At 36.4% G+C, this 7,898-nt stretch overlaps 1 long non-coding RNA gene across 1 annotated transcript; it reads left to right on the top strand.

Moving 5' to 3' along the window:
- The first annotated feature begins 367 nt into the window (after positions 1–367).
- Positions 368–7,404, top strand: LOC125257996. Its single transcript, XR_007182491.1, has 2 exons — positions 368–2,945; positions 7,071–7,404. It is a non-coding gene; the product is annotated as an uncharacterized LOC125257996 (long non-coding RNA).
- Positions 7,405–7,898: the final 494 nt, after the last annotated feature.

Here is a 7,898-nt window from a genome sequence, read left to right as displayed (position 1 = left end):
GACTAGAGCCGTCTCTGTACTGTGTCCAGACCTAAACCCAAATTGAAAAGTTTCTAGGAGGCTATTTGTATAAAGAAGGGTTTGGAGTTGGCCAACAACCACACGCTCATAAATGATATGTTTGAAATTGGTCAGAAATTAGCCATATCAGCAGTATCACTCCCAGGATAAGGAGATGATCTCTTTAAAAAAAAAAAACATGTTTTTTCAGGATGGCAAACTCATCCAGAACATATGTAAAAGTAGCATTATGTTGGTCGATGGAGGCCATAACTGGTAAGTCACCAATAGTATGACTAAGATGGTCAAGACCAATATTAGTGATTTTCCTAAAACTGATAACACGTTCTTTCACAGTCTGCAAAGATGGAGTGTGTGATACATGCTGGCTGCCTTTTATATCCATATGTCCAGGGGCGTGGCCAGGCATGCAAATTCCACATGGCAATTTCATTGGTCTTTTCTGAATATGTCAGAGGTGTTGGGGTTCCCAAGAGTGACCCCTAGTGACACAACGTCAAAAGTGACCAAAGAAAGGCAATATTTTTTTTGTTGTTGTTGAATATAAAAATAACTTAGCACATACATTTTAACCCTTAAATGCATGAATGTTTCACCAATCATTACATATTTGGGTCTTTAGCGTCCATATCTTAACATGGATGGATCTCTAACTGCTGCAATAGTATAAAACTCTTTTGATATTTTAAAAGCACTGACAAAAGAATAAAATAAAACACATTTCATTACGTTTTGGAACTTAAAAGGGTTAAATTTGAGCAGATGCTTTGTTCCATCATCACGTCATCATTGTGGTGAGTTAATTTCCCCAGTACATTCATCATCTGGCTCATATTCGCAACCTCAACCATATTCTCAAAACTATTGTTTTCAACATCTTTAAAATTAATATTTTGATCACTGACAGCTTCTTCACCAGATCCACCATCAAGTGACAGTGACACTAATATTTGACTGCGTATAGTACTTGCTCTGCAGTAAATCACTGATCAAGTTCAAGTTTTGCTTATGATACTTGTGTATTCTTTTGTTTTATGCCTGCGAAGATTATGACTGAAACATAACGTCATCATTGTATATCAGACTTTTCCACCTTGAGGAATGATGGTGAAGGTGAATTGCACTTATTGAATCATTAGGGATTCAATTATAGTTGCTCATAAAAAATATACTTACACTACTACATATAACTCGGGTCGCTAGTGACCCTTTACACACATATACACGCACACACACAAAAATAATTAGAAAACAGACATTCTTTTATCATTTTTTATTCTTGTTAAATTGTTTGTAATGAATAGACTGAGGAATTGATGGATACAGGTTGATGTAAAAAATGAATGAGGAGGAGGGTAGTGAATGATGTCCTGGGTCAACAAAGACCCAAGGTATGCGTTTTCAAGAGTTAAACAACACTTTTAAAATATTTGTCCTTTTCTTTATCTTGCACACTCTTATTTGTTATTGACCTACTTGGATTTGTGTGATATTTAGCGCTTAATTTTGTTGCATAACTCAGCCTGCCACATATATGAATGATATTTTGAATTTTAAAGCCTGTTGAGGAGAGGTGTGTTATTTTCTAACCTGTTTGACTTTTATGATGATAAAATGGGTGATAAATTCTATATCTAGCCATATCTAGAGACCAGAATATTATAGAGACATGGCTGTGGGGTCTTTTGACTTGGCCAGTAAACAAGCAACTAGCAACCACCCTGAACACCCTAGTAACTGCATAGCAACACCCTATGATCACGGAGGCGTCGTGCACTGGCAAGCAAGTTTCGTGATATTATTGAAAAGAAAAAAATTATACACCAACTCTATTGTGATTCACTGCACTGTATTCAGGTGATGAACTGTGCTCTGAGGCAAAACGTGGTAATGAATCCTCTGTTCAAGTATTCTCCTAATACAAGAGACTGTGAACAGGATATGATGTTACTGTGTGTCTAAAGGTCTTATTACACTTTGTGCACAGGATTAAGATCCACAGAATGGCTACATAAAAGCACGGATAAGAAGAGTCAGTGAAGGCAAAAGTGCTCCGGTTACACATTACACACATGATTAGGCTTCAGGCTCCTGTGTTAAGCTAGTTTTTCGTCACACTCTGGTGCACTTATGTTAGGGAAGTGTACTTAAATAACAAGTTTTTCTGTGGTTTGTCCATGCAAAACTTACCCAGGGTGTATCTATGCGGTTGCTAAGTGGTTTCTAGGGCGTTGATTGATGGTTGCTTACTGGTCCAAGTCAAAAGGGCTCACCTCAAGTCTCTATGAGTTGGTTTGGTCCTTTCTTCAAGGTAAGTCTATCGGATTTCTTCTTACATTTCATCACTTAATAGCACACCTCTCCTAAACAAGTCTCATGGTGTATCATTCATATCTGTTTCACAAATGGTGCAGGATGAATTGCACACCAAAGTTTAATACTTACGGTTAGGGGTTTGTTTAAATCTCTAAATCTGACCTTCAGAGAGGGAAACACAGAGTAGCAGAGAGCAGAAATGCTTGGCATCCAGCAGACAAAAGGGTGGGACTGGCAGGAAAAGCAGCGATGAGTAAAGCTCATGTTCTCCTTTATGAGCCCCTCATCTAACGGCCGCATTTGATTACAGTAAGGCTCAGAGTTGAGGAACTTTTTACAGGATTACTGCCAGTTTCCTCCAGCACACACACACACACACACACACACATACAGAGGCATTCACTGCTGGATGCTGGACCGTCTCTGTGAAACCGGAGTGGGGTGACGCTTTAATGAGCGGTATGAAGGGATGATGTTGAAGACTGGCCGAGTCAGTCAGGGGAAACAGTGGGGAGTCTCCTTCGGATCGTTCAATCCACTCTCGTTTGCCTCTGTTATGCAGTCCATTCTGTTTTGATCCCAGTGAAGCCTGAAGAGGCAATAAAAAGGTAAGGATTCCTGTTTTTATGATGTATGCAGATGTTTTTTTTAGTACTCAGTTACATCCCAGAGAAAAGAACAAACTGTTTGTTACTGGATAGCAATCACATTATTTAGAGAGCAAGCTGAGACTTTTTCATGCTTCTCAGATTTTTCTCCTGAGGAAAAAACCCAGTATAATCTCCTGAAGAATTACAATGAGATCTTGACAGTATCTCAAAATGTGCTCAAGATACCAAATGTCTGCAGTCAAATAAGAACTCAAATCAAATCAAATCAAATCAAATGACCTATGAAATGCATGTTCACTGATTTGTGTCTATTTTTATTTTTCATAAGCAACTTTAAGGAGAAACATCTGAGATAAAGTTGAATAGAAACGTCTTCTATACGAAAGAACAACCTGAATGGAATTTCAGTTTTCATATAGGATTGTATGGCATCCTGTAATGTTTTCTGGTATTTTTATATTTATCTTATAAACAATTATCCAACATTTCAGTGTTGAATCTTCTACTGTACAAACGATTATTAATACATACTGATTAATGTAATTTTGAGTAAAACTTTTAATTTAACATTACAAAGTGCACTTTTTAAAAGTACATGTCAAGAAATGTCTTTAAGTACACTTCTTTGGCCTTAAATATAGTATTATATTATCTGCAAGTACATTTTTTTTAAATATGTTTTTAAATGTGAAGTACACATTCAATATAATTAAGCACACTTCAAAATCAACACCTCAAAATCAAAATCTCAGCTCTAAGAAAGGACAACATTTCTTTTTTACTTTAGTAATATGAGTTCAGAGATGGTTACAAGTCCCAGGCCAACCGCACCCATTAAGACGTATACTTGGTCTACATCCCACCAAGAGTTAAAACTTACAGCAGTGACTGTAAAGACTTCTTTACCGGCCTTGTAGATGACACAAAACCACTTACTATTAAGTCATGCTGATTTAAGCAGTCTAACGAGTAATCCAGTCCAAACTAAATAAAGTTTCTATGTTAATAAGACTCAGGGGGTGTGGAAATAAGGTGAAGATATATTGTGCCACACTAAATGTCAAGTGTGAAAGGCTGCTCTCTAATTTAAACTCGCACCCTTGACTCATGGCCAGAGAGCCAATGTTGTTTTTCTGCTTTGAAAGGGGCCAAGTGCTGTAATCTCAGCTCTCTCACATGATAAGGTTAGGCTGGGATTGAGTGAGGGGTCTGGGCTGTTATGTGTTCAGGATGAGTGGTCTTGATGGGGTGGATCAGTGTTGTTTCTCTGTTCAGAGAGAGCAAGGACTGCACGTTCACGCTGTTAATGGAGGTATCGAGAGACGGGAACTGTAATTTCTCAGATCATTTCCTACCACTTTGCTTTGGCCTCGGCCCCCCTTGTTCATTAGCAGTCGTTGCATTAGCAGTGAGGGTAGTGAGGGCCGCTGAAAGGCAGAAAAACAGCAGTGAAACAAAGGATCACATGTGGAGATCATGAGGGGTATATTTTGGGGCCCAGCTTGTCTCTCTTATCCAAAAGCATGTATGAAGAACTACTCATCAAACCTTGGATGGAGCCTCACTGTGTCAAGTGATTTCTGTTCAAAGTCAAATAAGTTACAAAAGATGATCAAAAGAGGTCAGAAATAGATATAAATAGTTTACCCTAAAATTAGCATTCTGTAATTGTTTATATTTTTAGAAGTTTTGAAGAATGTTCTTTGACATAATGGTTCACAGTGACCACATTAACACATATAAAAAATAATAACAATAAAAAACTTCAAAAAAGTCATTCATAATAGTTTTGCGTGAGGAACAGGCTTAAATTTAAATTGTTAAATTACTGTAATATGTCATTTTGTTCACCCCATCACAAAAACGATCTCATCAGTGTCTCAAACTGTGCTCAAATGGTATAAAATACGAAAGTCTGCAAAATTTCAGAACTCAGAGTGTTCAATATGAATTCAAATATTTAAAAATCGTTTTATACATCTATAATTTTGTCAACAATTGTTTCATTTGTTGCTATTTAGATATTGTTGAGCAACAACTGATACTTAATTGTGAACTCTTGTATGTCTCTTGAGCAACATTTGAGCAATAACATTGTCCTCCAGGACCCTAAACCTTTCTGTTGTGATAAACTTGTGATAAATGCAAAAAAAAATGTAACATTGGCTGGGAGCTTTCACATGGCTTTATGTCAAAATTTCATGGTGACTGACAACCATAAAACTGCCGCAATTGCAATTGCTCATAATTCATATCACATCCAAGCAATTCCCTTGCATCACATTGCACAGCTAAACATAAATGAGGTAGAAAGTAACCAGTGTTAAAAGGTTAAAGCACAGCTGGGACTGGGGTGTGATGACATTCTGCTCAGTTTTGCAACTGTAATTAGGTATTCATGTTGCTTGCTGAACAGACGAATGTACAGGTGAGGAAAACTCATTGATGTACATTGAAGGAGGGCCTTAATGATCTGAAATATTGGGATTGGCTTTTTTGACTTGGGTCAACACCTTAGCAACTCCATAGCAATGCCCAGGCAACCACCCACAACACCTTAGCATTGTGACAGCACTGGCAAGCATGACTCAGAAAATGTTTATATCTAGTTTGAAAACTTAAACCCATAAATCTGCCTGAAGTCACCTCTAAATATAGTCTAAATGTGTATGAAGCTACTATACAGAAAGCTATAATCAGTAATAATATAATGATTCCGAAGAGCAGGATACAACTGCATGCACAGTGTATCATGTAATGTAATATTCCCCCAGTTTTGCTGAAGACAGAAGGCTGTTTCTTCACTCATGCCCCTCCACGCCCGCATTATACTGCACAAAGTGGAACGGAAGCAACGTTTGATTAGTTTCTGTAATCAGGGTCTGCTCCAGACACAATAATGACATTATTACAGATTCTTATCAGACAAAGCCTACAGGTCATGTCCTCAAAAAAGACAATCTGGACTGTACTCAAAGCAACACAGATGAAGTACACTACCCCAATTTCTTTCAAGAGCTGAAAAATATAAAAGAGCGAGAATAAGGATACGTGAAAGGTGTTTAACTCTCAGAAAATGTAGGCTGTCCACCTCATGAGGTCAAACAAAAATATTGCATGATCTATTATATAATAAATACTATAAAATAATACAAAAATTTGGGACATGACCATGATGAGTTTGATTGTGTCACATTTTAACAATAAACATTTTCCCAGCGCTAATATACAAGAAAATAGCCTATAATACAAATGTATGCAATAAGGGTTTTTGCTGTTAAAAATACAGGTTAGTGGGACGATAAAAAAAGTGCAAGGTCTAGAGACGCATTTTTTAAAAGTCAAACTTATTTTACCTTGAGCACTGCATTTTGAGTATGCCGTGTAATGTGCGAGATGCAAAAATTGCAAGAAGCGCAAGTAAAACGGTTAAAGACGTCCGTCTGGAGAGTGTTTACACAGAAAAACAATGGAAAAGTAGTGCAGTGGAATGAACAAAAAACACGTTCCTAAGTAATAAGGTTGCAAGTAACAAGGTGTCTGATTATAAACTTAGTTTATAAAAAAGATTAAACTTAATTAGTTTAGCATGGTTGGTTGTGATAGCAATGTTCATAAAACTGACTGGTTATTTGTAAAAAAAATTATAATTTTCACTGTAAAAATACTGCTATTCTACTGTAATTTACATAATATATAATTTACAGTTTTTGAAAGTAAAAAAAAAAACAAAATATCTTCTAATTCCCTGCATGACACTTGACGTTTGATGGTTTTTCAGTGAAATAACTGTTTCTTCTTCTTTTTTTTTGTTATGTTACATCTTATGTTGTTAAATGAATGTTTAATGCATTATTTTATTGTCATGTGTGTCACCATGATGGGGTTTTGTATTTATGATACACTGCGCTCATATATTAGTATTTACATTAGCTTGTGGAAACTTTGATTCTTTGATTCTCTCTGTGACTTTCTCTTTTTCATGTACCTTTCTTGAACGTTCCCTTTTTTTAAAACGGGGAAACACATGGGGGACACAGCTAAACATTTTAACACAAATGTACTGAATATCTAAAACAGTGTAAAACATTCAATTCTAATTTATATTTCTTTGTTTTATAGCCTAATAACTGGGCTAGACTCCACGACTATCCTCTCGGCAGAGATTGCTGGATATTTCAGAAGAGCAAGGAGGAACATTAAGACTGGAGAATTACAGTTCTTCTTTGGAGTTTGTGAGGCTTTTGGACTCAACATCTCACCAGACTGCACTTTACTTTGCAAGAATTAGATGCAATCTGTTTGATTCATCCTTGTTTTATGTGGTACCAACCCTTCACACTTCCTTTCCCACATATAGTAAAGCAAAGTACTTAAACTAGAGATATGAGAAATATCAGATAGAGGAAAATGGCAAATGGAGATGGAAATGGTTTTTATAAAACATCTTTAAAAATTTCATGATTACACTACACTAATGATTTCTTATAATTATGTAATCATGTCCACTCTACTTTGGTGGCAAGTAATGAGGGGTTATATACTAAACTGTGAAAGCTGATCAGCTCACATGGCTGTGATTCAAAATGCTAAACCACTTATTACAAATGAGTCATGTTTTTGTGGACATGTACCATGGTAATACTGTGGTATTCTTTGGAGTACCTCAAAATACCACGTAAATACAATTATTTATATATCAGTAAGATGTCAGCGCAATCAAATAATATCACTAAACCGTGGTACAGTCATTTTTTGCAAGAGCTACTGCAGATATGAATCTTTTCCGCAATGTAATGAGAGTCAGATTTACATCTCTTTCTCACCTCACGAAGACCAACAATTAATCTTATTGGATGCAATAAGTGATGTTAACTGTTCGTTTTAAAAGCCTTTTTACAGAGAAGAAAATTCCATCAAGTTTCTTATCTGGGTGTAGTGGATAATTAG

This window comes from Megalobrama amblycephala, linkage group LG2 (assembly GCF_018812025.1).
Source record: "Megalobrama amblycephala isolate DHTTF-2021 linkage group LG2, ASM1881202v1, whole genome shotgun sequence".
NCBI classification, from domain to species: domain Eukaryota; kingdom Metazoa; phylum Chordata; class Actinopteri; order Cypriniformes; family Xenocyprididae; genus Megalobrama; species Megalobrama amblycephala.
Note: the sequence above shows the minus strand (reverse complement) of the source record. Positions and strands in the feature narration are given on the sequence as shown.